Below are 11,715 nucleotides of genomic sequence, written 5' to 3'. Positions count from 1 at the left end.
ACCTTGCATATTGTGAGAGAAAAGGCATTAGAATTACTCCAAAAGGCATTATTATACAATAAAACAACATAAATAATAGTAGGAAAACATGATGCAAAATGGACGTATTAAATCCCCCAAGCTTAGACCTCGCTTGTCCTCAAGCGAAAACCGAAATCGAAAAATAGGTTCACATGCTTAGAGAGAGAGGTGTCGATAAAAACAAAAATACGGACATAGAAGCATCATGTGACTTATTATAACAACAACAAACTTTAACATAAAACTTTTATCATAGGCTTCTCATGAACAAGTGACAATTCATCACAACATCGAAGTATAAAACATAAACTCTATTGGAAACCAACAAACTATGTTCTCAGTCAATTTTGCAACTACAATTCATCAGCTTTTAAGGAAGGGTCACGTATCGGAGCCTCTAGGCAAGTCCACATACTCAACTATCATTTAGTCTTCTATGATTGCTAATACTCACCGCGTACACATGAGCAAAACGTTTCAACCGGACACATAGAAAGATAGAGGCTTATAGTTTTGCCTCCCAACGCACTCACCTTAAGGGTGATGTCAACAATAATAACTCATGATACCCATATTCAGTTGGATATATGTGCCTAGATCTTTCCTCACCACATGATGCTTGCCAAAGGAGAAAAATAAAAGGAATAGAGAGAAAAACTTTGACTCTTGCATGAAAGTAAGTACATGAAAGTAAAATATAGGCCCTTCGCAGAGGGAAGCAGAGGCTGCCATGCGCTTTTTGTTTGTATGCTCAACCCCTTAGTGCAAGAGAATGTCACCTTATATTGCCCCTTGTGATGGCAACCTTTATTACGCAGTCTGTCGCTTTTATTCTTCACCATCACAAGTTCGTACGACGCTCAATTTTCCCTTACACTAAATGATCTCACCCTTTTAGAAGCAATTTTTATTGCCCTTTTTGCACCGATGACAACTTACTTGAAGGATCTTACTCAATCCATAGGTAGGTATGGTGGACTCTCAAACAAGAATTGGGTTTTAAGGGTTTTGGATGCACAAGTAGTATCTCTACTTAGTGCGGAGTTTTTGGCTAGAAAAGATAGGGATAAGCACCACATGTTGAAGGATCTATGACAATATATCTTCTATGTGAATATGAACAAACATAAATCATTAAGTTGTCTTCCTTGTCCAACATCAACAATTTTGGCATATAATATTTTGATGGGTGCTCACAATCATAAAAGATTTCCAGGATAGTATATTTATATGTGAATCTTCTCTTCCCTTATTAATTCTTTGATGAGTTGCATCATTGACTAATGCTATGTTTGTCAATCTACAATAAAATTTTCTACTTATACTTTTCCTTGTGTAATGTCAGCACTTACCATAAGATTAGCATATGATCGTTTTCTTTTATTTCCTTTATTTTTATTGAAACAAGGAAGTAAAGAAGGCAAAACTCAAACTAAACTTTATTATATATCTTGCATACGATTACAAAGATTGATCACTAATCAAACTCTTGAAAAGAAAGGATCGAACTAACCTTTTATTCATCTAATAGAAAAAGATAACCATGGATCGAACTAAGAAAGTAAAGGCAAAAGATAGTGGAGATGATACAATACCGGGGCACCTCCCCCAAGCTTGGTGAAAGCCAAGGGGAGTGCCCATACCCGATACTCAGTTTTCTTTTGGTGGTGAAGAAGAAGGTGGTGGTGATGAAGTACAAGCGATCTGGTCCTTAAGGACCAAGAGACTCTCCAATCTTCAGATGACGCTCCGGAGGGAGGTGATGTGCTCCAGATGCAAAATATTTTCACAAGTGAGATACTTATTTTGTATATGAACCGTTTCAGTGATCCTGACGGCTGCAATCTCAATGGGGGTAAGATGAGCATAGTAGGGTTTAAGGATATCTACCTCTTCCTCATCGGCGGGCAAGGCTTGCTTGTCCATCGGCACGTGATCTCCGGTGGGCTCCTTGCTCTTGTCCTCCTTAACTGCTCCAACAGGGTCTTCTCTCTTCAACTCGATCTTCATCAACCAAGCATCCTCTTCCATATGATCAGCGGGAGAAGAAGACATGATGCCTGGTGAGGGAGTCCTGGATTAGGGGGTGTCCGGATAGCCGAACTATCACCATTGGCCGGACTCCTGGACTATGAAGATACAAGATTGAAGACTTCGTCCCGTGTCCGGATGGGACTTTCCTTGGCGTGGAAGGCAAGCTTGGCGATACGGATATGTAGATCTCCTACCATTGTAACCGACTCTGTGTAACCCTAACCCTCTTCGGTGCCTATATAAACCGGAGGGTTTTAGTCCGTAGGACGAACAATAATCATACCATAGGCTAGCTTCTAGGGTTTAGCCTCTCTGATCTCGTGGTAGATCTACTCTTGTACTACCCATATCATCAATATTAATCAAGCAGGAGTAGGGTTTTACCTCCATCGAGAGGGCCCGAACCTGGGTAAAAACATCGTGTCCCTTGTCTCCTATTACCATCCGCCTAGACGCACAGTTCGGGACCCCCTACCCGAGATCCGCTGGTTTTGACACCGACATTGGTGCTTTCATTGAGAGTTCCTCTGTGTCGTCATCTTTAGGCCTGATGGCTCCTCCGATCATCAACAACGACGCGGTCCAGGGTGAGACTTTTCTCCTCGGACAGATCTTCGTATTCGGCGGCTTTGCACTGCGGGCCAATTCGCTTGGCCATCTGGAGCAGATTGAAAGCTATGCCCCTGGCCATCAGGTTAGATTTGGAAGTTTGAACTATACGGCTGACGTCCGCCGAGACTTGATCTTTGACGGGTTCGAGCCATAGCCGAGCGCGCCATACTGTCATGATGGGCATGATCTAGCTCTGCCGCCGGACAGTGCCCTGGAAGCCGCACAAGTGTCCGCTTCGACCCTTAGCTCGGAGCCGACTGCGCCGACCGAGGATGGGTGGCTGGACACCGCCTCGGGGGATGCTATCTCTACAGTGATGGAGCCGAATACTATCCCTGTCCTTTGCAAGGCTCGTAACTCCAAGGTACTGGACTCCTCTCCGGACTCCGGACCTTCCGCGCCCGTGCCAATCGAATCCGATTGGGCGCCGGTCATGGAGTTCACCGCCGCGAACGTTTTTCAGCACTCGCCCTTTGGTGACATCCTGAATTCACTAAAGTCTCTCTCTTTATCAGGAAAGCCCTGGCCGGACTATGGTTAGGAAGGTTGGGATGCGGACGACGAAGAAATTCAAAGCCCACCCACCACCCACTTCATAGCCACTGTCAATGATTTAACCGACATGCTCGACTTCGACTCCGAAGACATCGACGGTATGGATGATGATGCAGGAGACGACCAAGAACCAGCGCCTACAGGGCACTGGAAGGCCACCTCGTCATACAACATTTACATGGTGGACATCCCAAAAGATGGGAATGGTGATGGAACAACGGAGGATGACCCCTCCAAGAAACAACCTAAGCGCCGGCGTCAGCGGCGCTGCTCTAAATCCCGCCACAGCAAAAATGGTGATTCCGGCACGGGAGACAATAACACCCCAGAAAGTGCCGAAGACAACCCCCTCCAGCAAGATTCAGCACAGGAGGATGGAGAAGCCAGCCCTCATGAGAGAGCGGCAGACAGAGAGGTAGAGGACGACAATTACATGCCTCCCTCCGAAGACGAGGCAAGCCTCGACGACGACGAATTTGTCGTGCCTGAGGATCCCGTCGAACAGGAGCGTTTCAAATGCGGGATTATGGCCACCGCAAGCAGCCTCAAGAAAAAGCAGCAACAACTTAGAGCTGATCAAGATTTGCTAGCTGACAGATGGACTGAAGTCCTTGCGGCCGAAGAGTACGAACTCGAACGCCCCTCCAAGAGCTACCCAAAACGCAGGCTGCTACCCTGATTAAAGGAGGAAGCACTCAAACCTACATCACCAGCGCAGGATGCGGCAGACCGGCCACCTTGTGGCCGCGACAGAGAGGCCTCTCGGCCCTCCACTCAAACCGCACCCCGGCGCCGCTCAAAAAATATCAAGGCACGGGGAAGTACGCCAGACCTGCGAGACATATTGGAAGACAAGGCAAGGCAAACAAGATCGATCTACGGATCACGTGGGCGCCTCACTACACGTGACGACAACCGTCATGCCGGATACAGCAAATCTGGTCGGGCCGAACACAGCAGACAAAGCCCATTCGAGCTACGTCGTGATATAGCCCAATACAGAGGTGCCGCACACCCACTATGCTTCACAGACGAAGTGATGGATCATCAAATCCCTGAGGGTTTCAAACCCGTAAACATTGAATCATACGATGGCACAACAGATCCTGCGGTCTGGATCGAGGACTATCTCCTTCATATCCACATGGCCCGCGGTGATGATCTACACGCCATCAAATACCTCCCACTCAAGCTTAAAGGACCAACTCGGCATTGGCTTAACAGCTTGCCAGCAGAGTCAACTAGGCCGTTTCCGATTCGCCGGATCGCATCAATCGAATCGAATCGGAATTGATTCATGGGAGGGGAGGAATTGATTAATGAGGTGAGGTCGATTGAGTTGAGCGCCACGAGGAGAAGAGCAAGTGGCGGAAAAGCTTTCTGCTTCGATTTGCTTAATTTGTTTTTTTATCTTGTTCTGATTAACGGCAAAGCTCTCGCCGACGTGGGGAAACTACCTTGTTCTGCTCATACTGTTCACGTGGGCGTCGACGTAAATAGCCTCATCTCGCAGCAGGCCCAGCCGGCTGGCTACAACGACGATGACGACGGGACGGCGGCGCTTTCCGAGACCTGAAGCTAGATAGCGGCAAGCCCATGCAGGTGTGGGTGGACTACGACGGCCAGTCCAAGCAACTCAAGGTGACTTTGGCTCCCGTGCAAGTGCCCAAGCCTAGGAATCCTCTACTCTCCCAAGCCATCGATCTCTCCACGCTCATGGCAGATGCGATGTACATCGGCTTCTCGACGTTGATATATGTCGGCTTCTCGTCATCGTCAGGAGTTGTCCTGGTGGCACACCACTACGTGCTCGGATGGAGCTTCAGCTTGGACGGACCTGCCCCGCCGCTTGACTTTTCCAAGCTTCCTGCCTTGCCACGCGTGGGAGCCAAGCCTCGGTCCAAGGTCCTGGATGTTGTGTTGCCGCTCACCACCGCGTTGCTCGTGGCTGTGGTGCTAGCTGTGGTCTTCTTCTATGTGTGGCGTCGGCGCCGGTTTATCGAGGTACGCGAAGACTGGGAAGACGAGTTTGGTCCCCATCGTTTTGCGTACAAGGACCTGCATCGTGCCACGGATGGGTTCACGGAGCGGAATTTACTTGGCGTCGGAGGATTTGGGAGAGTATATAAAGGGGTGCTTTCTGCATCCAATTCGGAGATCGCGGTGAAGAGGGTGTCACATGATTCAAGGCAAGGAATACGAGAGTTCATAGCCGAGGTGGTGAGCATTGGTCGTCTCTGACACCGGATCTTGCGCAGCTGCTGGGCTACTGCCGGCGCAAGGACCAGCTTCTCTTGGTTTATGACTACATGCCAAATGGCAGTCTTGACAAGTATTTGCACCATTCACGTATGCCAGCAATATTCTGGCCCCAAAGGTACTGGATCATCAAAGGTGTTGCATCAGGCCTATTGTATCTTCACGAGGATTGGGAAAAAGTTGTGATTCATAGGGATATAAAGGCAAGCAATGTGCTCTTGGATGAACAATTGAATGGGTGTCTGGGAGATTTTGGCCTAGCAATTATATGACCATGGAACTGATGCTCAAACAACCCATGTTGTTGGCACCAGGGGATACCTCGCACCAGAGCTTCTGCGCACCGGGAAGGCAACGCCCTTAACCGATGTATTCGCATTTGGTATGTTCCTTCTAGAGGTTGCATGTGGATGAAGGCCAATCCAGCATGACGAGCACAACAACCCAGTGGTGTTGGTTAATTGGGTGCGTGAGTGCTACCGCAATGGATCGATCCTCGAGGTGGTGGATCCGTGACTGACGGGAAAGTTTGACACAAAGGAGATTACCCTCGTACTGCAACTTGGGTTGTTGTGCTCGCACCCATTACCTAATGCAAGACCTAGCATGCGGAAGGTCATGCAATGTCTAGACTGCGGTAAATGCTTCCCGGACTTGTCGTCAACTTTGGCGCTAATGCAAACCGAAGGGTCTGATCTGCACGTCGTGTCATTCTCTCCGTCGGAGACTAGCACTGGTGTTGTGTCTTGTGGGTCTTCTGTGACGGTTCTAGCTGAGGGTAGATGAAGTTGTTCATTGTGTATTCACTTATTTTTATGGTTTGATTCTGAAAATACTCATCTTCGACGGCTTATAATAAATTTGTGACCATAGCGTGAGGTTGGTTCTTTTCTTTTTGGGTCTAACTATGAGTTAGTCGAGTCAGCAAATATCATTTCTGATATTTCTTTTTGAGTATACATTGTTTTCAGGGCACGGCTATGTTTTGCTTTATGCGAGACAGTATAGCAAATGATCACGTTTTATCGTGAAGTGCACGCCACACAATTCGTCTTTGCGTCAAAGTCAGCCACTTCCTAGTTGTAAATTTCCATGATACTTCACTTTGTAGTTCTAACTGTTGATAGGATGTCACTGGTTACGTAGTAATGCAAAAAGCTACTTGAAAAGGGGCCAAAACTACAATGAAATCAATTAAACTGTTACATTTGTTCTAGTCGAAGAGAGAATTTGCGTCACTACTCAAATCTCACAATCTACAACTCATATTTTCTTAGATAAATAAGTGCCAACTTGATGAGTCAGTTAGTAAGAAGATATACCTACCCCGCAAAATAAGTATGAAGATATACCTGCACATCCGTAGAAAATGCCCACCAAACACACATTTGGTTGACTCCTTATCTTTGCCTTGTTAAACACGGTATGCTTGTATATAGCACTAGTGGACCCGTTGCGCCAAATGGCACAAAGACCTGCTGATTCCATGTTAGCGATGAAAAGAAATTCATGGTTTAGTTGACCTGTTGATTCCATGTTAGCAATGAAAAGAAATTCATGGTTTAGTTGATTTTGTTACGGGCAAGCACATATGGCAACAAATTTAATCTCTCTTAGTCGAGGAAAACGGGAGCTTGCTATCTACAATAGATGTATATACACATTTAAATTTGGTAGCATAGAGTTCTGTTTGAAACAAAATCTATATAACAATTCTAATACCCTTTAGTATGATACAATCGGTATTGTGTTGTCTATAATGAGATGCATGTACACATTTTAATTTGATAGCATAAATGACTTGTCACGCCAAATGGCATGAAGGAAGCATTTAAACCAAGAACTAAAAGAGATTACGTTTCTCTTTTTTTAGCATACGACGTTGATGTATACTCTTTTGTGAAGTGTTGTGAATCAATATAGAAATATTTTAAATCGTTTGCAAACTGATAAAATCGATACTTAGAAACATTGAACTTTTCAAACCATGTTTTTAGCTTAATTTAGGAGAATATGATTTTGAATTAAGAGTTGCTTGCGAGAAAATACTTAGCAATGAGTCAGCAATTAGAAGATCCAACACAGTCAAGTGACATAATAAAGCTTACTTAAAATAATGATAGCATTAAGCACGGTGCACAGTTCTTAGTAAGAGTGGTCAATTACATTGTATAATAATTTGGATCTAATAGAAGAGATAGAATACAATAACACAGACTAAAGTCGATAAGATTGATTTAACAAAAGCGTCTTTCCATATAAACAAAAGATGGTTGAAAAAAATTCATCTTGTTCATGAGCCCCTTTCTTCACTGGTCGCTGGCGCGGGTGTTATCCCATGCTTCCATGAAACAATGCTCTCCTTTGAACTTGTAACATATAAGAACAATAAATAGACACATAGACATAAAACAACTGTTGTCTGATCAATAAAAAATGGATGATTTTTTTGTTAGGTACAGAGTATACTTCAAAGTCATCTTACAGATTTAGTTGCAAGGTTGACCAAGCAAAGCGAATGATCCATTACTGCTGAAGGTACAGAATGGTGTTTGGATGACACCAGCTAATGTTTCATTCTGTGATATTTTCTACATTATTCAGCTCGCTTCAATACTTCATAGTGCTCCTTTCTTAAAAGCAATATATCTTTATTTCAACATTACCATAGAAAATATCCTACCAAAACATGCTCGGCACATATCAGAAACCACACATATATCTTTATTTGATCATGAAAAAGATGAAACACACATGAGCATGTAGTTATATAGATGTGAACATATCAAATACTCCCTCCGTCCGGAAATACTTGTCATCAAAATGGATAAAACGAGATGTATGTAGACGTATTTTAGTTCTAAATACATCCCTTTTTATCCATTTTGATGACCAGTATTTTGGGACGGAGGGAGTACTTGTTTTCATGAATATCTTGAAGTATCACAATCATATACTTTTTTTTGCTGGAAACCAGTACTATACTAAAAGGCTAATCTCCAATAAGTAAATAAATCGTTTTTCTTATACATCGTATCAATGTACAGAATCCCAACCTGCGGATAAAAATCCTCAGATATGTGCATTGCATTGATCTTTTTTGCTGTTATTATCCTAGTAGGAGGCCACTATCTCATATTTTACTGTTCGTTTATACTTCAAAGTAAAATACACGACATTATTGATCTTAATAAATATACATGTCAATAATTAATTTGGTTGAAAGAAGCATAATCTAAATGGTTGTTGGGTTATTCCGCTGGATTAGTATAAATTTAGGTGATGACATACAGTCAAATATCATAAAATATGTACTGTCATATTCACATTTATATTTTGCTAATGCCCCGTAGAAAAAACAAGTTGGAACTCGCTAGTCTGAGTGGTGTTTATTCTTCCATAAACATCTTTACCTTTTACATGGTTGTCCATCTGTTTTAATTAAAACTCAACAACATTGCTTTCTCCTCGTCAGATTGAAGCTCGTCCATTCATTTTCGTCCAAGCTAAAGATAGCCTTCAAATAAGAAACAACAGACAACTATAGAATATGTTAGCGCCCAAATTAGTTAATCAAATTTTAAAAGATCAGCAACTACCAATGTGACACTAATTTACTGTCAAGCAGGTTACCTTCCACGAAAATGAATCTGGCCTTTAGTCGCTGGCCACATGGGGGTCGCTGGCCTCCTGGGGTAGCTGCCCTGAACAAGGACCCCTCTACAATCCAGTAATAAATTCCTAATATATCGGCATGAAAGACCCCATCACAAGAACTCGTGACTACTGGGGAAGTGGGGAGTGATAAAGGAAATATAACTGCAAATAAATAGACCAAGTGGCCAGCACAGAATCCTGTTTCCATGAAGCTCTAAAAACACAAGAACTCGTGTCTGCTGGAAGTGTGATAAAGGAAATATATGTGAATATGTACATGTATGGTTGCCTCATTTCTGAAAACACAAATCCACCATAACTGAAAGCACACGAATGAAATGCAGATTTTCTCTTCTTTGAAGATGTTACATCACTCAGCATCTTCCTTTAGGAAAGGAAAACAATACAGAATCAATAGTTCAATCAAGATCTGTAACTAAACAAAGAAATAATATATATTTTTCATCACAAATCTCATTTAGCTTTGTCGTAATCTCTTATCTTCCTCATGTTTACATCAATCACAAATAATAGCATCAAAATGAGAGAACAAAGCTTAACACGAGGGAGAAAAAAATCACCTTGATCTTCTTCAAGGCATCTACAACGCCGACGCTTAGGCCAGGCGCCAGGCTTCTTTTCCCGGCCGTTATGGCCGAAACCCGTTCGATCAGGGGATTTTGGTAATGCTTTCCTTCATCATCAGATCTGCACACGTCATGTATAGAAAATTAATGAGTGATTAAGGAAATAAGAGGCAAAGAGAGGAGCACCTCGGCAAGATTCTTGAGGAAGTCCCCTTCCACACCTCAAGCTGCAGCCGATGCTATCATCCATGAGACGAAGAGGAGAGATGAGCCACTGCCACTGCGTAGCCGCATCTATCTCCGTGCTTGGTGGCAGTCGGTGGGGGACTGGGGGTGGAAGAGGAAGGCGAGGTCAAGGCGCACCGTCCCAGATCTCGGCCTTCCTTGCCATGGCCGATTTGGTTGCGCCGGCAGCCATGGGTTGGAGGACGACGTTGAGCGCAGCCGTTCCTCACCATCGACCACCTCAGCTAGCTCATGGCGTCCAGGCGCTACTGTCGCTCCCATGCTCGCTGCCGGCGCCACCGCCATCTTACTACCGATGTGTGGTGGAGAGCCGGGAAGGTGGAGGGAGGCGGAAGAGAGAGGAGGAGAGGAGAGGGTGCGGCGGTGGAGGGGATTTTTTTCAGGCGCTGCTAGGTTTTGGCGGCTGCAGGAACGCACGTCGTGCGCGGCGCCGGAGGGCATTGGACGAAGAGGAGTCAACCAGGCTGCCAGGCCCCTCTCTCCAATGGTCGACGAGACACAATCCATCACCCTAACTAAAACAACACAACACATGGGACCAGCAGAAAATGATCCCCACCGGCCATACACCTACACAGCAGAAGCGAACGTGCATGCCCATCTGCACGACGCACGCCCAGCAGCACGATGGCACGACCAACCGCAGACGAGGCAGGCGACGCATGACGCGCGGCACGCGAGGAAAGGCTCACCCAACCGAAACTCACCCAGCCAATAACGACGCATACTGAACCCCCCAGTCATCGAGCTTAAAAAACTACAGCGTAGTAAATAATGAACTAAGGATCTGACGGCCCTGGCAGCTCTGTTGACCAAATCCAGCAGATCGAACAGCCATCGAAGAACCAACTTGAGGGAGCTTCCTGCGAACGAGTTGTCCCGGAACCTTATATGTTTAAATTGGTTGTTGGGAAGATCTGGAAGTCGCATTCCTCGACAATTTTAATGGCACATATATGCGACCACCAAACGTTGATGACCTAAGCCACATAATTCAATAGTCAGAGGAATCGGCCAGACAATTCTGGACATGATTCCTAACCAAGAAAAAACAAATCTTCAACTGTCCGGATGCAGAGGCCCTTGCAGCCTTCAAACATAACATCCGCGACGAGTGGCTCGTCCGGCACCTAGGACAGGAAAAGTCGAAATCCATGGCAGCCCTCACAACACTCATGACCCGCTTTTGCGCGGGAGAAGACAGCTGGCTAGCTCGTAGTAACAACATGACCAAGAGCCCTGGTAATTCGGATACCAAAGACAGCAATGGCAGGTTGCGTCACAACAAGCACAAGCGCCACATTAACGGCGATAATGCTGAAGATACGGCAGTCAATGCCGGATTCAGAGGCTCTAAAGCCGGTCAGCGGAAAAAGTCATTCAAAAGAAATACTCCGGGCCCGTCCAATTTGGACCGAATACTCGATCGCTCGTGCCAGATACACGGCACCCCCGAAAAACCAGCCAACCACACCAACAGGGATTGTTGGGTGTTCAAGCAGGCAGGCAAGTTACATGCCGAAAACAATGACAAGGGGCTGCATAGCGACGACGAGGAGGAACCCCGGCCGCCAAACAATAGAGGACAGAAGGGCTTCCCCCTACAAGTGCGGACAGTGAACATGATATACGCAAACCACATACCCAAAAGGGAGCGGAAGCGTGCACTAAGGGACGTATATGCGATGGAGCCAGTCGCCCCAAAGTTCAACCCGTGGTCCTCTTGCCCGATCACTTTTGATCG

At 45.4% G+C, this 11,715-nt stretch overlaps 1 long non-coding RNA gene and 1 pseudogene across 7 annotated transcripts; one reads left to right on the top strand and one right to left on the bottom strand.

The window, feature by feature from the left end:
- Positions 1-4,519: 4,519 nt before the first annotated feature.
- LOC119292660 lies at positions 4,520-6,267 on the top strand (annotated as a pseudogene).
- A 1,304-nt stretch (positions 6,268-7,571) lies between these two features.
- On the bottom strand, positions 7,572-10,494 carry LOC119296060. 7 transcript variants are annotated; one of them, XR_005144727.1, is made up of 4 exons: positions 9,947-10,486; positions 9,720-9,846; positions 9,115-9,201; positions 7,577-9,022 (listed from the first exon to the last, which is right to left on the bottom strand). It is a non-coding gene; the product is annotated as an uncharacterized LOC119296060 (long non-coding RNA). The 7 variants fall into 7 exon arrangements; XR_005144729.1 differs by having other exon boundaries at positions 7,577-8,998; positions 9,115-9,846; positions 9,947-10,494; XR_005144724.1 differs by having other exon boundaries at positions 9,115-9,846; positions 9,947-10,493.
- Positions 10,495-11,715: the final 1,221 nt, after the last annotated feature.

The sequence above is a fragment of the Triticum dicoccoides genome, chromosome 4B (genome assembly GCF_002162155.2).
Source record: "Triticum dicoccoides isolate Atlit2015 ecotype Zavitan chromosome 4B, WEW_v2.0, whole genome shotgun sequence".
NCBI classification, from domain to species: domain Eukaryota; kingdom Viridiplantae; phylum Streptophyta; class Magnoliopsida; order Poales; family Poaceae; genus Triticum; species Triticum dicoccoides.
This window is presented reverse-complemented; position numbering and strand designations above follow the sequence as displayed.